Here is a 26,168-nt window from a genome sequence, read left to right on the forward strand (position 1 = left end):
AGTTCCTGCCGCTGAAAAACATCCCCACAGCACGATGCTGCCACCACCATGCTTCACTGTAGAGATGGTATTGGCCTGGTGATGAGCAGTGGCTGGTTTTTTCCAAACATGACACCTGGCATGACGTCAAAGAGTTCAATCCTTGTCTCATCAGACCAGAGCATTTTGTTTCTCATGGTCTGAGAGTCCTTCGGGTGCATTTTACTGAGGAGTGGCTTCTGTCTCGCCACGCTACCATACAGGCCTGATTGGTTGATTGCTGCAGAGATGGTTGTCCTTCTGTAAGGTTCTCCTCTCTCCACAGAGGAACGCTGTAGCTCAGAGTGACCATGGGGTTCTTGGTCCTTCTCCCTGATCGCTCAGTTTAGACTGAGGAGTCCTTGTGATTCCGAACTTCTTCTGAGGCCATGCATTGGGACGTTCAGAGCAACAGAAGATTTTCTGTACCTTTCCTCAGATTTGTGCACTTGTGTACAGACAATTCCTTTGACTTCATGCTTGGTTTGTGCTCTGACATGTGCTGTCAAGTGTGGGACCTTATATAGACATCTGTGTCCTTCCAAATCATGTCCGATCAGCTGAATTTACCACAGGTGGACTTCAATGCAGCTGTAGGAACATCTCAAGGATGATCAGTGGAAACAGGATGCACCTGAGCTCAATTTTGAGCTTCATGGCAAAGGCTGTGAATACTTACGTAAATGTGATTCCTAGTTTTTCCATTTTCAACAAATTTGCAAATATCTCAACCTTTTCCAATGTTGTTGGGGTATTGTGTGTACAATTTTGAGGAAATTCAATTTTGGAATAAGGCTGTAACAATGGAAAAAGTGAAGGGCTGTGAATACTTTCTGGATGCACTGTAGCAGGGAAGTTTACCTTTACACTGTAAACAAGCAATAGGTATTCTGAAGAAAAAACATTTCCAGAAATGACTGTCAATTCAGGTCCTTGGTGGCCCAGTGGCCAGCAGGACCACCACCTGGACCTGCATGGTCATATTTCCTAAATTAGTAGTAGTTAAAGATGGATTTGGAACTCAGATTTATGGTTGCGGTCCTCTGTTTTCGGGGATGTGGACTTCCTAGACTGACAAAGTATGTTTGAGATTAGTTTCAAGTAGGCACATTCCGAGGAAATGAACCAGGTGTCACAGTTTGTCAGATGGCGAACTGCCGCGCTCTCTTCCATACCCTTTACAAAATGCCTCGACGTGCGTTCCTATATTGTATTTTACTACACGAAAAATAACAACGCAACCACGTCAATTTCAGTACCATGTTTTGGAAGTCACTTGTGTGACTCCGCGATGGATTTGTTTTGGCAGCCATTTTGTGGGAAATTTCTCTGGAACGCGCTGGGCCGTACTTGCCTAGTGTCGGGAGTGCGCTCTCAATGCAGCCCCTCTCCTTTGACCGATATTAACATCACGGAGGGGCTGGCCAGCATAGACCTAGATGTAGCTGTGCCTCCTTAAGTATATGTAGTTGTTCCATAGTGTCTGCCTGTATTGTCGGGCGACTCATCGGCTGGCCGCTGCCTGCCAAGCAGCCTATAGTGTCGTCCAAATACCAATGGCAGTGTTTTATTAGACCGCTAACGTTAGCTGTTGGCATGCTAGCTGATAGCTAGCTAGCTAATGTTAGCTTCTTGCCTTTAAATTAATTGAACAAGCTGGCGGTCTCGCTAATCCAGCTGGCCCACGCTGTAGTTGTAAGGTGGTCATTTGTATATATGAGAATGATTCTCGTACAAGTATATTACTCTTGCTAAACAGAAAGAAGACTCAGTTTGAAGTGTCGGTGGTTCAGGCGGCGGGCTGCCCACCACCCCTTAGGCACGGCTAGCTGTGCCTCGCCGGCAATCTGTCCCCATCGACAAGCCGCTCTCTGAGCTCTGGAAAATAACGCATTTTTACTGGAAAATAATCACACCGGGATTTTATCGGCAAACAGTTCTACAGTTGGATTTCTGCTGTGGAAGTGGGACGACTGACCCGGGGGAGGGGGCTCGGTTCGTGTGGACGGAGGGAGATAGAGGTTCCGAACATGGCTGCTACGCGGAACTTGGTTCGACACACCGCCTGAGGTAAGAAATAGCCGGTCTGCGTCGTATTTTTTAATTCATGTATGAATGTGGGGCCAACGTTCATTGGTCCCTGTCTCTAAAATGTGTGTTAAATGCTCGAGAGTCAATCAGTGGTAACGCTGCTTGATAGCATAATGAAACCCCTTCCTACGTTATTCGTCCGTCACCCGGCCTCATGTCACCATTCCTCTGCCACTGCTGTTAAGATGGCTTATAGGGCAAGGGGCAGGCTTCGATGAAATAGGTGGGTTAACGTCGGTGATAGACAATGGACCCCGTTTTAACAATTAGGGCTTGGCTGTCGCATCTACAGTAGCCGAGGCGTGCAAAATGATGGACATTACAACGTTACCCCGTTTCACTAGTGTGCGATGTCCTCCATGTCTACCGTTATCACCTCCTGCCCTTCTCGTTTAACGTTACTTTGTGACTGAGTCGTTTTTAACCGCTAACAATCTGGCGAGTCCAACAAGTTTTATGTTGGCCATAAAGAGGCGAATGATCGATGCGATCAGTGTGTGTATCTAGGCAAGTTTCAGTAGCAGTGGTATCGCGACCTGCCTTAAGTTGACGCACGACAGAATGGGAGAGAATGCCGGCAGACCAAAACGGACAGAGATGAATGGGTGTGTTGCTGCATGATGGAAACGTGGTGATATCCAACTACAATGCAGTAGATGACTATATCCTGCTGTGTCGTGTGGCTAGTGATGGCTTTAGGTGTCAAAGCAGCCAGCCAGCAACCCACCGATTGTTCTGTAGATCTGCAGCATTTCATCTGCCATGGCAGCTAACGCCAGCCGCTAGCTCAGCTACCGCATCAGCCCCAGCCCCTACCCTGCCCTGGAGTAGAGGGACACAGGCACTCAGTTGCTTGCAGATTGATACCCCTGGATAAGGAGCAGGACTATGATGAGACTAGTGCTTATATACAGCTGGAAGAATCATTGTTGACCTGATCTCCTGTCTGTCTGAATGGGTCTCTGTGGTCCTCTTTTTGTCGTTGTTTAACAGAGATGCTGTGATCTGGAATTGTTGCCGATTCAACAGTGAGGTTACTGTTTTTCTTGTGGTCAACATTTGAGTCTCAAAATGAACCTTTCTCCCCTTCTGCTTTACTCAGTTATTTTAATTAATTATTTGTCTTCTCAAATCACATCATGGCAATATTGAACCACTCTTACGCATGATTGATTAATCATTTGTCCAAAGGCCATATATAGACATAATGCAAAGATGGGAGAAAGGACACATTTCCTGAGACTCAATCTTCTGCAAGAAGTCTCTTACAGTCCAATGAGGATATGTGCAACTACTACACTATATGTGAGGTTCCAGTGGAATTAGGTGCGTAATCCAAGCAGTTGCAATGTCATTGAGCTATGTAGGATTTACGCGATATTGTTTGTGAAATTTTAATTCTGATTCAAACTGGTATAGAAACACGTCTCGAATAGTGTAAAAACATAGGACAAAATGAGTCTAAATGCTTGCATAATGTTGCTGATTGTTTGTTCTGACGAGATTCCTTCAGTCTCAGTTCCACCATTACAGACAATATAATGAGAACATTCAGTTTGTGCGACTACCTGCTAAGGCACTGAGCTCTGTTCATCATGAAGCCTGTTCCAACTGAACCTGCTGCTTGGCTCCAGTCAACCTCTAGTAGGTTTAAGTGGGAAAACACCTGTGCCCGGCTGGGGGATTACTCCCTTTCCCAACATTGTCAGCGTGGCACAACTGCTTAACCATTACCACCACCACCACAAGCAAGATTTCTGTGATTATGTTTACCATCTGTCACCATATTTTCTAAGAGGACAGAAGAAGGCATACAGTAGCAGCGATAACTAGTCTGAGACATGGTGTTTAGTAAATATAAAAATCAATTAACTTCTTGTGTTGTGTTGAAAGATGCTGTGAACATGATATCTTGTGATTATGTATTGTATGAACATATTGAGCATGGTATGAGCACTTTGAAGTACTGTATCATGCAATACAATGCATCGTGGCACAATATGTACGAGGATATGCGTCACCAACTCAAGAATAGATTGTAATATCAAGTCAGGTCTTGTCAATTAGATCCCAGTCTGGGTGCACAGTGGGGGTGGAGCATCAAGGAATGGCTTTTTTGAGCTCCAGATTTTCAGTGTTCTCTCACAAACTTAACATAATGCTCCATCCCACGGGTACAACGTTAAGTACATTTTCGGCTTGTTGTTACCAATGTAGTGGTTTTGCAGTCATTGGATAAATGTAGTCAACAGACAATGGACTTGTTTCCTGACTGACAGCAACACTGTGACCAGTTCAGGCTGTGCATGAAACAGTTTGACACACACATTTCTAAACTAATTCCAAAAATGATCAAGAACTCCAGTCTGTCTTATTTTTCTTTCCATTCTCCACTTTCTCTCATGGTTTTGTTCCTCTCTACTCTTGTCTCTCTACATTCATGTAGTCAACTTGGATTAATGGCACTGTCACTTAAAATGAACCATTTTGAACTTGAGCAGATGCATCACTTGCCTCAGCTACCGCCACCTAGTGTGGATCTGCATGGATCTGTTTCTGTTCACATCTGTCCATTGACTGCATTCATCCATGCCAGCCACTTAATGTTGATGATGTCAAATAATGCAACTGAATGACAGCATTCACCACATTTAATCAGGAAATTTTAATGTGTGTGGAGAATGTCAGTATAGCCAAGTTCAGACATTTGTTCTTTATTGTAAAGTAATACAAAAACTGAAATGCTTGATGTTTTGAGCATCAAATGCTCCATGTAGATGTCAAGGTGGGTGTGAAAAGTTTATGTAAATTTGTACTTATTCCATTTTCATAGCATCTACTACTATTACTACTACTACTAGAAGTGTAACAATATTGTCAACTCACGATTTGGTTCGATAGACAATTAGGGCTCTACTGAATAGGTAATATATTTTGTCATAATGTTGATGTTCAAATTCTAAATCATCATGTGAATGCTGTGCAGCCATCTTTATTTTCTTCCTTTTTTGTCATGTGTATTTGTCTCATTCCCAGGTTGTCAGATGCCAAAGTGTTTTTCATGCCCCTCTGCATCACATACAGGCCGTAGGCTCTGATACAAATGCACAGTTCTGGTACAGATGCACAAGGTATCCTTCAGCACCTGTATAAGACACACCAGGTTGTTCACTAAAAATGCAAAGCCACCTGCAGCAATTTCCTTAATCAATCTTTTCTTAAACCTAACCAAGTAGTTTTAGTGCCTAAACCTAGCCAAACTGCGACCATTTCACAACGTTAACCATGTATTAGAAAGACTCTCTGGCAGGAATGCTTTACACGACGGGCATTAGGTGTTGAGGAGCATGACAAAGCGCTGTCAGTACTTGATGACCTGGGATGAGAACGTGTTTGTTTAAACACAGAATTATTAGGCTACACTAATATTATTTGTGTTATACTGTTTGTAGAATTAGATTCCAGTGGTGGCTGCATAGGATTGTTTCCAAGCCATGTGATCCAATTTCCAGTATCTCAAGAACGTTGTCCAAAAGTCAGAATGTGTTGAAAAAAGACAGATGCAATCATTTCCAAAATGTATTCTTTTATCTCAAAAAAATATTCTGGTTCAATCCATATTATTGGTGTTTAGCCTTTCAGTAACATTATCAATGTGGTTTGAAAACTGTTTTCTCTTTCGCTTGACACACACAAAGGGAGACACGCTCCTGTGCCAATGGGATGGTCTAGCAGAAATAAGCCTAAAGTTGTGATTACTATGTCATGATTATGTTATGCCTGTACTGGATTAGCATGCTGCCTGTATGTATTTATGTTGATGAAACTGGCACGTTATGTTCATTAAAGAAAGCAGATTTAATGAAAAGAGAGTAATTCATTTAATCCATTGAATAATTTTATTCAAGATGAGGAATTTTTTCAACAATTTTTTTAGGATGATTATGTCTTAAAATATGACCGACATTGGTGCCTTCTAATGCAAGTAGTACATTCACTACAGCCCTTACAGAGAATACAGGGCACACGGTTCTATACACTCTCGATATAATCATCAAAGTAAGAATGAAAACAAACTAAGCTCTCTTATTTGTTTCCTGCTACACGATTGGCATGTTTTCAAACTATTTCTTTTTCTTGCAGTTTTTCCCTACGGTGCAAAATGTAAAAAAATAAAATTTCTTTTTTGTAAACAAGCAAATCACTGCCTTCTTGAAACATATTTTTGGCCTAGGACAATGACAAAAATAAGCATGCTAATGTTTTCAGGCAGCATAGACCTCTGACTGTTCACAATATCTCCTGCTCTCGAAAAACCCAACACTGTCTTGGAACTTAGGTTGTTGATGTGGGCTGTAACAGTTATGTCTGTAGTTATATTGGATCTGTCAGCCTTCAGGAGGACTCTTTAACCTGCTTCCTGCAGTAGGTTGGAATATCACTGACAGGCTTTTATGTACTGAAGCATGTATCACAGAAAGGGCCCTAGGCGCCCCATATAAGGTCTATCAATAATGGCCAAAAATCACGTTTGATTATCCCTTTTGGAAAAACACATAGGGTTGAACCAAATATCTATTTTGGTGTGGTATGATCATAAGAGGGCAAACTAATACAATGGGAGACATACTACTTCTATAGGTGTGTTTATTTCAACATAAACATGTGTTTTAAAAGATCGACATAGTTACAGATTACAAAAAACAAAATAATGTCCTATACATAATAATAATTATTATTCACTCATTTCAGCTTGATCTGCATTTCGTTTTCAATCAATGAAAGTAAGAGAGTTTTCAGTTGCCGCCAGTCCATGTGTCTTGGAAGAATTCAGTGTCCTAGACAAGTGGGAGAAATTCCAGTCAAATATTAGTGAACCCTTTTTTCCTCTTTCCTGTGTGTAAGTGACTAATGTGCACAACAATTTTTGAAACCGGTCCTGTATTGAGCTGCAGCTGCAGCCGCAAAGTGGGCTGCAATGTAATGCCACTGGGCTTTTGTGCTCCATCAATGTAGGTACCCTGAAAGTGCTTGTTTCCATTGACAAGCTCATTGTTATTCCAAGTGTGCAACATTATGAAAAAGATCCAGACAGAGAGAGAACCCTTCATTCAAACCTCAATAGAAACAAAGTCCAACTCATTGAAACCTTCTTGGTTCATCCTTCACTGTTCCAATCACCAACTGTGGTTTGGTTAAAATAAAGTTTTAATTCACAGAATCGGGATAGGTGTGTGAGAGAGAGTGGACGTCAAGCAACTGAAGCAGCTAAAACATAGTGTTGAGTGAGAATATTTTTCATCAGGCATTATGGCTGTAGAGATTTAAATGTAAGTGTAATAGAACAAAAAATATGGATGTGTGACTCATGCATTCATGCTGTGCATTCAGTGCAGCAGCCCAAACTGGCACACATGAGGACCGCCCCAGTAAAGGAAGACCAAGAGTCACCTCTGCTTCTGAGGATAAGTTCATCTGAGTCACCAGCCTCAGAAATCACAAGTTAACAGCAGCTCAGATCAGTTCTAGCAGCAGACCCATCTCTAGAACAACTGTGAAGAGGAGACTGTGTGAATCAGGCCTTCATGGTCAAATAGCTGCTAGGAAACTACTGCTAAGGAGACGAAACAAGCAGAAGAGATTTGTTTGGGCCAAGAAAAACAAGGAATAGACATTAGACCAGTGGGAGTCTGTGCTTTGGTCTGATGAGTCCAAATTCGAGATCTTTGGTTCCAACTGCTGTGTCTTTGTGAGATGCAGAAAAGGTGAACGGATCGATTCCACATGCCTGGTTCCCACTGTGAAGCATGGAGGAGGAGGTGTGATTGTGTGGAGGTGTTTTGCTGGTGACACTGTTGGGGATATATTCAAAATTGAAGGCACACTGAACCAGCATGGCTACCACAGCATTGTGCAGCAACATGCCATCCCATTTGGTTGGTTGGTCATGTATTTTTCAACAGGACAGTGACCCCAAACACACCTCCAGGCTGCGTAAGGGCTATTTGACCAAGAAGGAGAGTGATGGAGTGCTGCGGGTAATGACATCACCGGACCTGAACCGGAAATCACAATGGTTTGGGGTGAGCTGGACTGCAGAGTGAAGGCAAAGGGGCCAAATGAGGTTTAGTCCACACCAGTCGACAAAGTTAATGATGACTTCCCTGTATTCCAAATCGTTCCCCTGCGATACACATCCAACGATGGCTGTATCATCAGAGAACTACTGGAGGTGGCAGCTGGTTGTGTTGTGTCTGAAGTCCGATGTGTAGAGGGTGAAGAGGAACGGAGAGAGCACTGTACCCTGCGGAGCCCCAGTACTGCAAACTGCCACATCCGACACACAGTCGTGAAGCCACACATACTGTAGTCTGTTGTAGAGGTAGTCGATGGTCCATGCAGCCAGGTGACAGTCTACTCTGGCTCCTTCCAGCTTCCCCCACAGTAGTGATGGCTGGATCGTGTTGAAAGCACTGGCTCTAGTGGATGGGGGAGGGAACGGGGATAGAATCAAACCTGTTAAAAAACAGGTTCAGGTCATTTGACAATTCCCGGTCTCCAGATTCTGGGCCCCTGCCGTTGCCGCTGCTGTGGCCTGAGATGGTTTTCAGTCCCCTCCAAGCCTTTCTGGCATTGTTCCCTTGCAGGCGCTCCTCCAGCTTCCCCCTATAGCTGTCCTTGCCTTGCTTGATCTCTCTCTTCAGCACCCTTTTCAACTCAGTTCTATCCCCAGACTTAAAAACCATTTTCTTCTCATTCAGTAGGGTTTTCAGTTCAGGGGACACCCAGGGTTTGTTATTTGGGAAACACCGTACCTATCTGGCGGCACAGTGTTGCCCACACAAAAGTTAATGTAGTCCAAGATGCATGTTGTCAAACTGTTAATGTCCCCCCTGTGAGGACTGCACAACACTTCCCTGTGGGTGGTGTCTCAGTGCCATACTGGACTCATCTGACCATGTCTTCATATACCTATAATGGTTGGCCGTTGTTTACTCACCAAAGGTATGTAAGTAGGTTGCAGATGAACCAGGTTGTGATCAGATCTGCCCTGTGGGTGGAGGGGTAAAGAGCTGTAAGCATCCTTGGTGTTTGCATACAGTAAATCCAGTGTTTTATTGTCTCTGGTGTGACATACTGGGTGAAGGTGGGGAGAGTTGGGGACAGGGAAGCGTCATTGAAATGAGTTGAGGAGGAAGGCCTGGGGGTGCGTTGTCTGCAGCTGTGAGACCACAGTGTGTAAGAGCTCAGATGCTGCTGCCGCGTTGGCCCAGGGGGGGGATGTACGCAGTTATCACGCTGACATGTGAGAACTCCCTCGGCAGGTAATACGGCCGGATGCTAATAGCTAGCAGCTCAGTGTCTCTTGTGCAGCGCTGCTCCTTTACACTAATATGCGCTGGATTACACCATCTCTTGTACACAAACATCACTATGCCCTCACCCTTCCTCTTACTGCACTCCGTCGCTAGCCTGTCCGCTCTCAGCAGATGAAAATAATCCAAAGCGACATGCACGTCCTGCGTGAGTTTGTTCAGCTACGTCTCCGTGAAGCACCTGGCGCTACACTCCTGACACTCCCGCTGCAGTCGGTTAGCGCTGTTAGCTCTTCCATCTTATTAGGGAGAGATCGTACATTCCCCATAAAAAAAGGTGGTATGGTTGGTTTATACCATTGTTGCTTGTCCCGGCACTTAACTCTAGCTCTGAATCACCTTCTCCGTCTCTGTATCTCTGCAGGGATCTCTGGTCTTTCTGCTGGGAGTATGCCGGTGTTGCACAGCGCTAACAGCTGGTCCCGAGTGTAAGCAATGGAGCCGTGGCGTGAATGGGTCACCCAATGTCGTTTTTCCGTTAGTCCACAAAAGAGTAAAAAGCAAACCACTAGTCTCACCAGTTGTACATCCGTAGGAACACGGGATCGACCAAGACTAGTGACGGAAAAAAGATGAGAAGCACACAAGAAAACACTTAAACAGAGAAAAATGGTCTGAGCTGCTAGAACAGGCTGCCACTCGTGCGGCGCCATCTTAACTCTTCGACATGTAGGTTGCGGAGGCCAGGGATCGACCACCGACCTTCTGATTAAGTGGATGACCGCTCTACCTCCTGAGCCAGCATGCTGCATGCTTATTGGCTCACTGACAGGCATGACATTTACGCCTTCAGGTAGTGAATGACGAGGCATTTTTGATACTTGATAGGATCAAAGCAGTTTGGTTGGTGCCAGAAAAGTAGCAAAAGTTTGTTGATAGACTTCACTCTCCAGCACAGTATCATTGCAAAGATATGTTCTATATCTAGGACATAAAAGCTTACTTCATTTTTATGAATTGAGTCAGTAACATTAGTCAATGGCACTGATCCCCACTGATAATTCCACCTGTCGACCAGACCTACAAGTAGGCAGTAACATTGAAGTTTCTTTGCCAAAGTTAGATAGCTAGCATTTGCTGCCAATTTGCTCACACAGTTAGCTAATGTGCTTGACCAAATGAGCGTTTCCACTAATGTTACTTACCATAAGCAAATCGATGATGGTTGCTTGTATGGTGACAGTGTGCTGTTTCCTTTTTACGTGTCTGCTTCCTTAAACAAACTCATGATTAGCATTTACCTGTCTGGCTAGGTTTGGGTGGGTGAGCCCGACAGCAGCCAAACTGGCCCCTGCCATGTATTGCAACAGCTGCATAGTGTTAACAGGAGTGCTGTTTGTGTGAGTGTGTTAGAGTCAGAAAATTTAATTAAATGGCTGAATGTGGGATTAAGGTACCTAAACTGGTCATTTTCCCCTCAAAAAATCACTTGGATCACTTAGATAGCACTGACTTGGAATGAAGTTGGTTCAAAAAAAGAAATACCTTGATGTAGTAAACTATTTGTGCAATGTTAAGGTAGTTTGCTTGCTACATATCTCTGGGGGTAGCTGAGATGTAGACGTCGATGTAGAGAATACGTGGAGAGTCTATTTTTGATGGACGATGCGCCAGTCTGCACAGAGCAGATCGAGCCACATTGGAAGTAAGACACTGGAACGATGTCGCGAATCTGGTAAATTTTCAAAATAAAACCCCCTTTGCAGACTGCTGATTCTACATCAGCAATAACCATGTTTAAAACAGACAAAAAAGAAATCATTTAAACACTAAGGCCACGTACCCATGGTAGAAGTACAAAAATCAAGGGGAAATGAATAACAAAGCTCGGCAGGCAAAACACTCTGCTTTTGAAAAGCGACTTGTGAGGATTGGAGATGCGTGGAGGATGGGAGCAAATACGCATCATATACGCAACATCACAGAGGCGCGCTGGTGGAAATCCCATTTACTGCAACTTTAGCAATTTCTGCTGCCTTCACCTCGAAACACATTTCCACTCACTCATTGGAGATGCTCCAGTCCACTATTACTCATAGCATGTAAACAGTCAGATAGTGCAGTGGGCGGGACATTACACAAGACTACAGAGTGGTGACTGCAGACAGACAGGGGTAGTTGCATCAGAACCAAAGTAGCATATTTTTCCATTTATGTATTGCAATTAGATTAAAAAAACAACAATACCAATAACTGTAAAAATGCTGCATATTGGAGCTGAGATTTGGCTCAGCCCCTCAAAGCATTATTCTGTTAGAGTGGGATAAAACAGCTGTATTTGCAGTTCCGTGCCTTCTAATGTTGTGGCGTCTCACACATTTCGATGTGCCCCTATCATATAACCCAGATTTCAAAAACATGTTGATGAATGAATGTGTTCAGCACTTAAATGTTGCAGCTGGAAAATGCAGACCTGAATTTAATGACTTTTCATACTACGGACAGCTTAATCTATAATAATACATAATTATTATTAGTGTTTTGTATTAGTGATCTGAATGTGCAAAAATAACTAGTTACTCAAGTTATCAAATAAATGTGGTGCAGTAAAAAGTATATTTCTCTCCAACATGTTATAGAATGTAAAGTATCAGAGAAAAGAAATATTCAGAAAACAAACAAACACCACAAAATTGTACTTAAGTACAATATTTGAGTAAATATACTTAGTTACCTTCCACCACCGGTTATTCTAAATTTTGAAGTTAAGATTTTCATTTTTACTGCAAAATATATTTGTTACTGTATATCAGTTATCTGTCTTTTTGAGTACTACTAATTGACATTGGTCCTGAAAAAAGGCTCTCTCGAGCCAAGATGGTAGAAAGAGGGTCTTGTACAAATAAGTTAGAAGATAGCCTAAGTATATGATAGCTTGCAGCGCATGTATCAGCTCTTTACAATGATGACTGTGTGCGCAACGTCCCCAGAGCTGACAGTGTCGTTGGTTTCAGTACTGAATGACTTAGAGAAAACACAGATGGAACTGACTAAAAGGACACCTTGAAGCCCATGATACCACTGTCTGTTATTTATACGGAAAGTTCAAGGAAATGCACTATTAAAAAGACATTTTAAAAAGTTCCATCAATGCACAAGGTTTCCAAAGTCAATGAGTAAGGGTGTTAAATAATTGTAATCCCAATATTGACCAAAATAAGTAGGATTTTTGCCTTAATCAAGTAGCCCTTGTCTGAACCATTCCATTTTGTACCTGGGTGGGATCTGGTAGCTGAATGAGCTACCCTGTCAAAGCTGGTTTTGAGCTATCCTTCATCCTCTCATCTGCCACTGCCTCTAGACTTTCCAGTTTCAATCTGACCACAGAACTAGCCCTCCTTACCACCTTATTGAGTCTGCTGGTTTCCCCAGCCTTGGTGCACCACCACAGTACACCACAGTACACCACAGTAGAACAGAACAGTGCACTGGCTACTAGGAATGTAACGATACCAAAAGCTCACGGTACGATAATACCTCAATATTAGGGCCACGATACAATATTTATTGTTATATTAAAAAAAGGAAAGAAAAAATACTTGAAAAATGTGCTTTATTAATAAATTACTGTATACAGAATTTTTTAGTCATAAATGTTTTTAATTTTAATTGCTTCTGCTTTCCTTCTTTCATAAAATAAAATAAAAGTAGCCAGCCATGACCTAAGCATGTTCAAAAAATTGGCACAAATTGCCTTTGGCAATGAATGATAGAACCATGTACAATTTCACAAGAAAAACAATGCAGCAGTCAGTAGCAGTCCTAAAGAGCTGTTCCATCAGGTGACCACATCCATGATCAGTTTATGTACTGGGAGGTTTAACAGTCTGTTTGGTGGTCAGCTCAGCTCTGGTAGTTGAGCTGTGGTGTAAAAAATGCTGCTGCAGGCCTCACTTGACCAAGCAGACGGCTGGTGACTGCATTCAAACCCGCTTGTGAAGCGATATTTAGAGTATGTGCGAACCGCTTAATGTGCAGGGACAGTCCGCCTTCTCTCGCTGCTACATCCATATTTTGTGCATCGTCTATATAACGACAGCAATACCTTGATGATTGTTGTTATTCATCATGTCTAGCTCCCACTCCAAAACAGCAGACTTCACAATCTCAGCTATGTTGAGTCCAGTGTGTGATAGCAAAAAAGGCTGTGTCTGTTGGAAATGATGTAAAATGTCCAACAGACACAGCCTTTTTTGCTATGACATGAGCTGTGACTGTAATATAGATCTGAGTAACTTGTCAGGTCCATCTGTGCCTATTGAGATGCACTCTGCTTCTTTGAGGCTCTGTGTCACTTGAGCTTTTGTCTCTTGGAGTGACTTAAGTGTGGCCTTGATGGAATTGTATATTTTGGCTCCAGCGTGTTTACTAACCTCAGAAATCGTTGTCGCCACAGAAAACAGCCTGCATCTTGTTATTTCTTCTTCTATTTCTGCTCTCAGACTGATGTGCAGAAGCAGGGCTTCAGGTGCTTCTTTCAGGCTCCTTTGGACTGGCTGAAGCTTCTTCTTCTTCTTGTGATTTTAGCTTTTCTTGGTAGCAATGTGCCAAATGGCTCTCACGTTTAATGTGTTTCTCGTAGAATATCTGACAGTGCACCAATTTTGCGAATCAGCTCCACAGTTGTTCACCTACTGTGGCTAGTGAGGTGGTCCATGATCCAGGATGCAGTGTCAGGGTGCAATTGCAACACCAGATCTCGCTTGGTATACCTCTATACCATGGTATGAAAATTGACAGTTAACATACCGTGTATGGCTTATCTATGGTGTTGAATACTACTGTATTGGTGTTATTATTTTTTCTTTCAAGTTTATATCACGTTTCAGGTGTGTCAGGACATACTATTTTGTGAAATTAAAATAAAGCCTTTGCTCAACCAAAAAAAAACATGTTTTCATTCCTTAATAATTATAATCTTATCGTAATGTGTACAAAAATTATAATCAGAATTTGTATACCACGAAACTGTGATATTCTATCATTATCGTGCATACTGTAATATACTGATACATGACATAATGTGACCTATATGACATGCGGTGGCCAGTGAGGTAGTCCATGATCCAGGATGCAGTGTTGGTGCAATTGCCAGGAGCTTATCTTCGGTGGTATACCAGTATACTGTGGTAAATCTTATATTGTTGCAACCCTACTCATAGTGCTTCCCTGCTTCTCCTGGTGTGAAAGGACCTTGATACTGGAACAATGCAGGAGGTCTCCCATAGTTTGGGCATCTTCCTCAACCCCAGGGAAAGATTGAAGAGGTATTGGAAGACAGCTGCAAGCTCCACAGCACATGTTTTGGGTTCCCTGGGACTGAAGTTGGGCCCACTGACTTTGTTTGTTGCTTTTTCCGAGTGATGCCTTTTTTGCATTTTTGCCTTGAATTCTACACTAGACTTAACATTGAATATAGCATTAGTGCAGGTAGCACAACAACAGAAGCAGGAAGGCATTCAGTGTCTGCCTACCAAATCATCAGTCCCTTGTTTTGAAGTGTTAAATAGAGCACTGCAGTCTTATATAAGCCCAGAAATTAATTAGCATTTTTGCTTTTAAGGTTGCCTCGTCTCAAAGTAAATGGATCTTTTTGAATGATTTTTGGTTAGATGTCTGAAATAATGTTTGTGGTTAACACAAGCTTAAGAGATTTTTCTGTTTTGTTCTGCCACATAAAATACAGCAGTAAATACTCCACTCGTGGATTTTAAAACTTTCACTTGTCTTTAAAACAGTGGTTGCTAACAAGTGGATAAATGAGACTGCAGAGGTTGTCAGGGACAAACATTATGCAAAACACAGAAACTCATCTATTCACTAGTCCGCCTTTATAGCCTTGTTTTTATAATCGCACTCTACAATTCAGTTTTATTTTATGTAGGGCGTAGATCACAACAGAATCCAGCCTGTTTTAATAAATACATGGACTTGTCTTTTTGCATTGTTTTTAGATATGATGTACCTAATTTTGAAATTTTAAATGTTATGTAAGGAAAAAAGGCAGTCATTGACATTTCTTTTACTTGGGAGTTAAGGGACATATCCTGATCAAAGATAACTCCAGGTAATGTAAGTAAAGAAAGTTGCAGGTCATCCAGGTCTTAATGTCCTTAAGACATGCTTGAAGTTTAGTTACCTGATTGATTAAATCTATCTTAATTGATGACTATAGCTGGGTATCATCTGCATAGCAATGAAAATTGCAAACTATTCTCACTCAGATTTTTCAACTTGTAGAATTGTCATTTAGAGTATTTTAAATTATTGTTTTTTTTTTTCAAACTCTAGTGTTATAAATTCTTATTATTTATATAAGTTCTTCGTTCATTTGTTAACCTACATTGCTAGGCAGTGTTTTTTGGTTTTTTTTTTGCTTTGCCACAAGGATGTGACCACACATTGTTGGATGGAAGTTGCTTGTTTTATCATTTCCCAACTGATGTTACCCAGTGGACACTCTGGGTTTGTGCTATAAGGTAAGCTCATGTTAGAATAATTTCCATGTCAACACCTCTTTACATGGTCACGGTGAAACATTTGTGCTGTGTGGTGCTTGAAACAACACTAATATTAATGTTGGCAGCCACATGAAGCAGTTAGTTGACTTTTAATTTGTATAATAATTGAAAATTCATATTTAAGTGTTTATGTATTGACTACTAATGTAACTGTTATTAATGAAATTTTATTAGAATTTTGAAATATGGGGGTAAAATCCCTCTTTCAAGATTGAACAGTACTCTCAGGTTTGAGTGTCCTCTTTGTCTCAAGATTTTCTTTCACCTGAGTTAGGCCATGGGCCAACTGTAATCTATGCTGCAAAAATAATAGGTTGATGAATTGCAAAATACCATAGATTAAAAAAAATCAATAGATTATTATGCAACTAGGTTTGTGGAGTTTAAAGTTTAACTGAAGCCAGTACTAAATCATAGCTTAACATTTTGTAAAATGCAGTAATGGACAAATAGTCATTATAAAGAAGTTATAAATAGTGGGAGCATTAAAATGATCATTGATTTTTTGTATACCTTGATATTTGTGCACTTGGCTATTGCAGACTTAAGAATATCTTATGTTTGAGGGTGTTACATCTACGAAACTAACATCTTGTACATCTTGAATTTTTCCTCCAGAGGAGCTTACAGGAGCCAAGTGCAACTGCTCCATTCGCCATCGATGAAGAGGAGAAAGGAGCAGCAGAGCTTATGACTGATAAGGGGGAAAGAGATCCACAATCTCTCTACAGCTGCTGTAGAGAGCCCTCAACCCCTTACCAACAATGTTGAGGAACAATTGAGTCGTAAAATGGTTGAAGAAGAGCTGCAGTCTGGACAAAGCAATAGGATTCAGCTTGAGATCCAGCCAGAGCAGTCCACAGCAAAGTTAAGGTCTCTCAAGGATAAACAGAATTACTGTTGTAACAGGTATTCTCTCAGCTGAGTGAGAATGTTATTTTGATGGAGTTCAAGATAAAAATATATTTCATTAGGGGTGGCTGATCAGGCAAAAATCCTCTATTACAGTATATGTAATTTTACATCAATGTAACAATACATATATACATATACACACAGCATTGTAACTATATAAAGTGTATGAGAATTGAGTCCAGACATTGTCCAGACTTGTCTTTTCACACATGTAGCACATTTGTCCATGTCAGGCGCATTCTCGTTTACTTAATAAACAATGATGACTGTTGTTGCATTGATATCGATAGTACATGTAATTGGATATATCCGCAATCTCAGGGTAGCGGTGCATACACTAAGAATCACAGTGTGTAAACTCAAGGGTTATGGACACAGTATTGCCAAATCTCCCCTGGTGGACACATTTTTACCATTGAACAGCATATGCCGTTGTACTGTCCAACCCTACCTTCAGTGTTGTATGTAATCATGTTGCTCATTTTCAGGGTTCCATTACTACGTTGGTTGGAACCCCAAAGAACTTGTTCTTGATGACCAAATGTTCACGACTCTCATGAAACTCCATCATAACTATACACACCTGCACCTGGTTGCACTACTGGAGTGTAAACACTGTCAGGAATGTGTCAGTAACATTCACTCTCTGAAACGGGGAAAAAAAAATAAAACCAGCTTGCCTACTTCATTTTTGCACTTCCAAAACTGCAGAATGATGTTGAATTGCACTGACATTAAACTCACTTTCCCCAAGCAAATGGATACCCAGAGAGAGATGGCATTCAGGACCTTTTCAAGTCTGAAGAACTGATTTTGGCTGACAAGGGATTTTTGATTCAGAATATTCTGCCTGAAGAAGTCACAGTAAACATTGCCCCATTCCTCAATCGTGGCACACTGACGCACAGCAAAGTGCATGCTATGAAGCTCATTGCACAGACTTTGATGCATTTGGAGAGAACAAATGTCGGTTGAAAGAATTTAAAATCCTGAAATTCATCCTATCTCATCTGCAGCACTTGTTAGATAAATAAGGTATACCGTGCACTAGTGAACATTCAAAGTCCTTTCGTGAAAGAAGCGGCAGCAGAGCAGTGCCAAAAAAGGCTCTTTTCTTCCATCTGGCCACCAATGAAGGGCTGTTCCTCCAGCCAGCCATCAACAACACAAGGCTCCTGTTCTCCATCCAGGCTCCTTTCCTCCTACTGCTTTACTGTGAAGGTAAATGGACTGAATGTACATTGCACTTTTCCAGTCTGGTGACTACTCAAAGTGCTTTTTTATTTTTTGAAAAAAAATCTGCATTCACACACACATTCATACTATGGCACAGAGAATCAGAAGCAATTTGGGGTGCAGTATCTTGCCCAAGGATACCTGGACACGCAGACTTCCGGGGCCAGCGATCAAACCTCCAACCCTCTGATGAGTGGATGGCCACTCTTCCTCTTGAGCCACTGCACTCTTGTCTCTCTCTCTTATTTTTTCTCTATCCTATTTGATTGCACAGAAATTCATGCCATCTCCTCTGCGGCATTTTGCAGATTAACTGGTTCAGGTATACTGTTGCAGTCAATCTCCCAAATCCACTCATAAAAGTGGCAGCAGAACAGTGCAAAAAAGGCTGTCTTCCTTCATCCAGCCAGCAACACCAGGCTCACTTCATCCAGCCAGCCAGCAACACAAGGCACCTGTTCTCCAACCACCCAGCAGCACCGGGCTCTCTTCTGGCCAGGCAGCCAGCAACCTTGGGCTCTCTTCCTCCCGCTACTTCACTGAGAAGGTCAGTACTCTTGTCTTCCTCTTCCTTTACCCCCTTCCACTTTTCATTAGGGGTGTAACGGTGCATGTATTTGTCCGAAACCATGCACCACAGGATGTTCGGTCGGTTTGGGACTTAAATAGATTGAAGGCATGTCCGTCTCCCCATAGCATCCAAGCAGCCTCTCACTGCAGATTCAGACAGCTGTAACCAATGACCAAAGGACTGTTTGTCACTGCAGACGGTTTAAGTATATTGTCAAAGTGCTTGAGTTGCACTACAGTGTGCCTTCACACACATTTCAGTCAGTCTGTGTTGTCTGCCCTGTATAAACGAATGCAGTTAAATATTTCAGATCACTTTCCTATTGACGATATGTCAATATTTAGGTATTGTTACACTAAAAATTATGGCAAAGGAACCATTGCTGAATATTTTTTTAATAGTTAAGTTTATACTTCTCAAAATAAACAACACATTTTGACACTTTTACACTATGTTTACACACCCAATTACATTGCAGTGGTCACAGCTCCAGCATGATTAGTAACAATATAATAACAGGAAAATAAGATTTCTACAACTTTTTGTTTTCACTGGTGTACCAAAAACATACTGAACTATGACCCCAAAACCGAGGTACATACCAAACTACTGTTACACCCCTATTTTTCATAAAATCATATTAATCTATAAAGTATGTTTCTAAGTGTCAGTGTAACACACCTGTATTGACTGTGTTCTCTAACTTTGCTTCCTTTTCTCTGTCCCATCTGTTTTTATTTTACAGCCGATCCCCCACTAAACACACTTGATTCCGGAGCTAAGAAGAAACACTTGTACAACTTATCTGTACCTATGCTATGTTGAATTTGGTTGTTTGATAAGATCATTAGCTTCCCTATACGAAGGTGCTGATGGGAAGCACGACAATGCTGATCCTTTGCCTCCCAAAATAACTGGTTATGATTAACAAGACTCTTACTTACAAGGCAAGCCTGAGCCAACCATAACTGTAAGCTTTATCGAAAAAGAGGTTGCATTATACTGAAGTGTTGTTGGGTAGATCAAGTGAGGACACTAATACTACACCAGTATTGCCACATCAGGCAGTTTTGGTTTGCAATGTGTGGGGTAAAATGGGCTTGTACCAGGGGGCATGATTTGGGCTGGCTAACCATAAGTTGGGCTGGTTATTAAATACATTTAAAATTACAGTGTATTCAAAATATATACCTGAATTGTACTACTCAGTTATGTGAACCCATCCACTCACTCAGTACAACTTGATGATGACAATGTAATTTTTATTCATTCTGCTGAGAGGACATATGAGTTACCATCATTACCCACCCACCTGTGGCTTACCCTATGAACAAACAAGCTGCAGTATTTTTGCACATCTGTTCTTTCATACTAACAGAAACCTCTATGCTTGCAACATCACAACATCATTGTTTGGCTTTTTAATAGCATGGCATTGTATATTTCTCTCTCTTTCTCCTTATCTCTCTCCCTCTCCCTCTCCTTTTATCAATTTTGGCAGATTTTCAGTAATTATTGGGCAGGAAATCATCAAACCGTTCTGGCAACACTGTCTGCTACTCTCTTTAAATTCATATATTAGACAGCTGAACAAAGTAGTTAAATAACTGAAAAATCTTTAATTGACTGCTTTTTTAGTATGCAGATTATATGTATAGAATAATCAATTATATACAATTCTAGAAAAATCAAAACATCAGAATGCTAGTCTGTAATGATAACTTCATAATAATTTGAATTAATACAGTATATTCACTGACTCTCGATAAACCTTTTCCCTGAAGCTAGCCCTGACAGCACCTTTGAGTAGATAAGTAGGCAGCATTGCTCCACAAGGAAAGACATTACCTTTTTGCAACAACTGCTCAACTTTATTGTCTAGAGTAAAATAAAAAAACACATCTGTGTAGTTCAGCAGCTTAGTTTTGGTTTGTGAGCAAAGAAGAAATGGTGACATGGAGACGGTACAAATATAGTGCTGAGAGAAAGTTGGTTGGGTAATGGTGAGTGATAGATTTCCCTTTTCATATATGGTTTGAGGACGTAAGGGAGCTGCTTCGCACAGTTCAACAACACCAACAGCAACACTGAGAGACACAGGCAGAACCAACTATGTGTCTAATGGCCAACCTGTGACAGTCCTCTCCCCTTATCTGTTTCTTTGGTGGCTAAAATCCTGTGTGTTGAGGAATGAGCGATAAAATTAAAATTCTGCAACCGTCAGCCCCAAAACAGTCAGTATTGTTTTCCATTGAGTGTTTGTCAGAAAGGATTAGCAAATTGTCAATTTGTGTTTTATTTATGTTTTACACAGCATCTCAACTTATTTGGGAATCAAGGTTGTGTCAATACTGTCCTTTAAAAATCAGCCTCTTTGGACTAACTTTTCACTGTGGGAGTGACAGCTGCCTGAGTACAAAGGAAGGAGGTTCTTAGGTTGTGATTAGATCATCCCTTGGGGGAGAGAGGTGAGGAGTTACATGCCTCCTTGGTGCTGGCAAAAAATATTTTCAATATTTTATTTTTTGTTTATTTACATTACCAATATATTTGCCCATACTTTCAGCTCGGAGCTGTGGGCGACCGGTGAGTTTCCTACATTTATTGATTAGGCTTATATTCAAAATAAACTCACATAATATCAAGGAATATTCTGAAAGTAGAGTGAAAGAAGAGTCAATCTGTGATGTGCCTGGCAATGTTGGAAGAAGTGAAGAGTTGTGCAGGCTTTGTTCAAACTGCAAAGTCTTGTGCTGCTTTATCATTTTAAGTATAGGTACATGCATAACCCTCAGCTACACTATTTTTATTGTTTAACGGAAAAATATAACTATGTCTTCTGCATTTTTTTTTCCCTTTCTGAACTAAGACTAGCCTAATTGCCACGTTAACTCGTCGTAAAACACACTTCATTCACAGTGGACAGTAACAAAATAAAACTCATCAAAACTGTCTTAGTTAATCTTTCCACTGTTCCATCATCAACTCTAGTTTCCTCAAATTAAACCCTTCATTCACCGAGTTAGATGGGGACAATATTCTGGCTCTACGTGCTGTTTTCCCCACTGCCTTTCTATGTCGCTGCTACTGGGTGTGATCGCTGAACAGTTGGTTGCTGCACCGCAGCCCTGACTCATTTTTCAAAGGTAAACCATTAACTCCGGAAAATATAATGATTCCGCCTCTCAAAAATTAACAAATGATGGTCTCCAAGTCAGTCGCCAATAATTATAATAATGAGAAGAAGAAGAATGACAAAAACAAACTTAATTTGCATAGCAGCCTTCGTACAAGAAACAACAACTCACTTGATAATGATTGAGATAGAATGAGCATCAAAAAACATGATATAAAAAAAGTGAAAGTTAAAAAAAACACAACTTTATTTGAACAACACAACTTTATTTGTGTAGCCCCCTTCATACAAGAAAGTATGTGTTTTACAACAAAGAAATCAATACACCAAGTGCTTCACATGAAAAAGACAGAATGAATATAAAAACAGGTATAAAAAATTATGAAAATCATATATATTCATTATATACAAGATTATAAGAATACTGTTGCCTTGAGAAAGGACGGCTCAGTTTCTCAAAAAAGAAAATCTAATTGCACGAGTCAGATATGGATAAAAAAGTGTTTTTTGTACTATTAAAAATATATAGCACAGTAAAAAATATGTAATATTGCACAAGATATTTGCAAAGATGTAATGGACATGAGAAAATGGTAAAACATAACAGTAGTGCAAAACATAGCTTTGTGATGTGATGTGTGAAACAACATCATTACAGTGCTACATTAAATGATGCTGGAGTTAAACAGCCATTAGAATGAAGGAAATGTGGTTGCGTTCCATCTTACACTGTGGATGCAGTAGTCTGTTGATGAAGTTTTTGATGGCATCTGGGAAAATGTGTTTGTAGAGATGTACCCATATTCTACAGGACATGACTTGAAACAGTGTCGAACACCTGCTTTACAAATGCTGTAAGTACAATTTCAATATGTGAGGTGGACGAGCCAGACTCAGTGGCATCTTGTAGAGGTGAGTTAATGTAATACAGGTTAATTTTCTTGTGATTACATCTTTTTTACTGAGTTTGTTGAGTTCATCTGTGTTAACATGAAGCAATGGTTGCTCTAATTGAAGTTAGTTTGTGATTGAAGAACAATGCAAGTTCTTCACAATTTGATGCAGAGAATTGCAGATGGGCATCCAGTAGCTGGTTGCTAGTGGATAATAATATGCTATGAGTTCTCAACACTGTCTGTAATAATCTTACACCATTTTAAAAGAAGTGTCAAGCATATGTATAAGGCAAAGCGTAAAGATGCCAGACCTGTATCAGTCATAGCTAGTTAAAGGATAACTTTCATTTTTTTACAACCTGGACCTTATTTGTAGCATTAAATACGACCATTTACTCACCCAGACAACTTTGGTGGCATTTGGAGTCGTTTTGAAGGCCTGGGTCTGAAGGTGACTCAGAGTTCACTGGAACTAAAGGGTCTTGCCCAAACCCTGAAAAAGAGCCCCCAGACCATTATCCCTCCTCCACCAAACTTTACAGTAACCACTATGCATTCTGGTCTGTAGCATTGTCCTGGCACCTGCCACACCAAGATAAGTAAAGAGTGATTTGTCACTGGCACTGATACTGTCGCACAGACACACAGACTTAATATCTTGCAAGCAAGCATAGCTCTTATTTTAATCTATGCAGCTGCCTGCACTTGCTCTGTGCAGGCTTGAATCTCACCTGTGTCTTGTGGGTGTAACTGCGAGCTAAAGCATTTATTTACATGTCATGTATTTGTTTGACAATAGGTATGTAAATGAGAGGTGGTTGCCCAATAAAAAGGCACTGAATGAATATATTTATCTACAGTTTGCAACCTAGGCGGAGCAGAGTGTGCTGCTCTCTGAATAAAGCCAGAGACAGTCAGCCCACATGTCCCATCATGCCTAGTGTAAGACTTAGTGCATTTGTTACATGTGTTGTTTTATATTCTACAATACAAATTTTACTTTTTTATATGTTTGTAATGTGTCTTCAGAATTTAGGGGTGTAAATCATGAGCTTCATCATGATACAACATATCAGTTTGAACAACGATACAGTATTTGCTGATATCACAAAGTCTTCTACAGTGCTATTTTGATTTGATTCAATTCAGGGGCTTATGATTGATATGGGACAACACCATATGCCAATTTAATACAATCATTTACATTTATGTCAACTCACAAAAACCGTACAAAAATACCTTATAGTCCAAAATTAGTAAGTCATCAAGCCAGTTACTTGTTATACAGTACATCACAAGCAACTGCTGAGGCTGCTTCTACAGTATCCAAACATCACAAATCATTCACAAACACAATAGCTGGCTGGACTACTAAAAGATGCCAAATTTGAAAAATTTCATGTAGTTTCAAAAACTCAGCAGCCTTTGAAGTCAGCGACTGCAATGTACATGCAAACAAGGCACAACTGATGACTGATGCTCTTTCAAGATTGTACAGACTCTGAATGCAAGTTTCACTGAAGTGCTGTCTCAATGGAATTGTACATTTTGGCTCCAGAGTATGCAGTAGCTCACAAAAACAATCATTCGTAGCAACACTGTAAGGCCTCATGCAACTGAAATATGAAATGGCAGCTGTGATGCTCATTACTGCTTTAGAGTTGTGCTTCAGTTTTTGTAGAAACAAGCTCATCAAAACTGGTGAACAGGCGGCATCTGACAGGTTAACACTAACACCATGGTCAGTCCCTTGTTATTTAGGTGCCGGCCAGGTTCATCATGTGTATTTGATCTTGTAAGGGCTTCATTGCATTGTCTTTTTCTTTGTCTGCTTGCTATTGTCTGCCTGGCTCTAGGACTGTTTGAATGTTTAGGAAGGAGGAAGCGGTGGTACAGACATGCCGTGGGAATTTCAAAATAAAGGTGTAAATTATATATAAGATAATGTTATAGACCAATGTTTTTACTTTCTATCAATGATAGCGAGTGTACGTTGTTAATCATTGAATTGATATATCAATCTAGATGGATGGTACATTACACCCCTCTTTACTTCATTTTTGTGCTGGTTTATAGTTTTAACCGTTAGTGAGGTGGTTGTTGCATTTCTTGACTCCTAACTGTGATTAACCATATTTTTGGAAAGTTGAGTTCAATCACACGACAATTACACAAGAAATCTCTTAAATAGAACCTGTCTGACAAAGTGAAGTAGGCTAAAAGAACAAGAACAGATGAGAAACAAAGTCATTGACATCTATCAGTCTGGAAAGGGTAACAAAGTCATTTTTAAGGCTTTGGGACTCCAGCGAACCAGAGAGCCATTATCCACAAATGGAGGAAACTTGGAACAGTGGCGAACCTTGGCCAGCCTACCAAAATTTCTTAGCGCATCAACGACTCATCCAGGAGGTCACAAAAGAACCCAGAACAACATCTAAAGAACTGCAGGCCTCACTTGCCTCGGATAAGGTCAGTGTCCATGATTCAACAATAAGAAAGGGACTGGGCAAAAATGGCATCCATGGGAGAGTTCCAAGGCAAAAAGAACACAAAGACTTGTCTCACATTTACCCAAAAAACATCCTGATGATCCCCAAGACTTTTGGGAAAATATTCTGTGGACTGACGAGACAAAAGTTGAACTTTGTGGAAGGTGTGCGTTACATCTGGCGTAAAACTAACGCAGCATTTCAGAAAAAGAACATCATACCAACAGTCAAACATGGTGGTGGTAGTGTGATGGTCTGGGGCTGCTTCAGGACCTGGGCGACTTCCCATAATTGATGGACCAGAAAATCCTGAAGGAAAATGTCCGGCCATCAGTTTGTGACCTCAAGCTCAAGTGCACTTTGGCTATGCAGCAGGACAACGATCCGAAACACACCAGCAAGTCCACCTCTGAATGGCTTTGAAGGTTTTGGAGTGGCCTAGTCAAAGTCCAGACTTCCAATTGCGATGCTGTGGTATGATCTTAAACAGGCCGTTCATGCTCGAAAACCCTCCAATGTGGTTAAATTAAAACAATTCTGTAAAGATGAGTGGGCCAAAATTCCTTCACAGCGATGTAAAAGACTCATTGCCAGTTATCACAAATGCTTGATTGCAGTTGTTGCCACCAAGGGTGGCACAACCAGTTATTAGGGTTGGGGGCAATTACTTTTTCTCATGGGGCCAGGTAGGTTTGGATAGCTTTTTTCCCTTAACAGACAAACTCGTCATTTAAAAACTGCATTTCGTATTTACTCAGGTAACCTTTGTCTAATATTAAAATTTGTTTGATGATCTGTAACATTGAAGTGTGACATATGCAAAAAAGTAAAAAATCAGGAAGGGGGAAATACTTTTTCACAGCACTGTACTTTCCCACTGCACAAATTCTGTTCAAACTTCTTGTACACAAGCACC

At 40.9% G+C, this 26,168-nt stretch overlaps 1 protein-coding gene across 1 annotated transcript in view; it reads left to right on the forward strand.

Moving 5' to 3' along the window:
• The first annotated feature begins 1,411 nt into the window (after positions 1-1,411).
• Positions 1,412-26,168, forward strand: part of dyrk1b (dual-specificity tyrosine-(Y)-phosphorylation regulated kinase 1B) — a 74,744-nt gene continuing 49,987 nt past the window's right edge. The window contains exon 1 of the mRNA XM_041942378.1: positions 1,412-2,088. The gene's annotated coding sequence lies outside the window, so the exon portion shown is untranslated. The remainder of the gene's footprint in view (positions 2,089-26,168) is intronic.

The sequence above is a fragment of the Chelmon rostratus genome, chromosome 8, assembly GCF_017976325.1.
Source record: "Chelmon rostratus isolate fCheRos1 chromosome 8, fCheRos1.pri, whole genome shotgun sequence".
In the NCBI taxonomy this organism is placed as follows: Eukaryota; Metazoa; Chordata; class Actinopteri; order Chaetodontiformes; family Chaetodontidae; genus Chelmon; species Chelmon rostratus.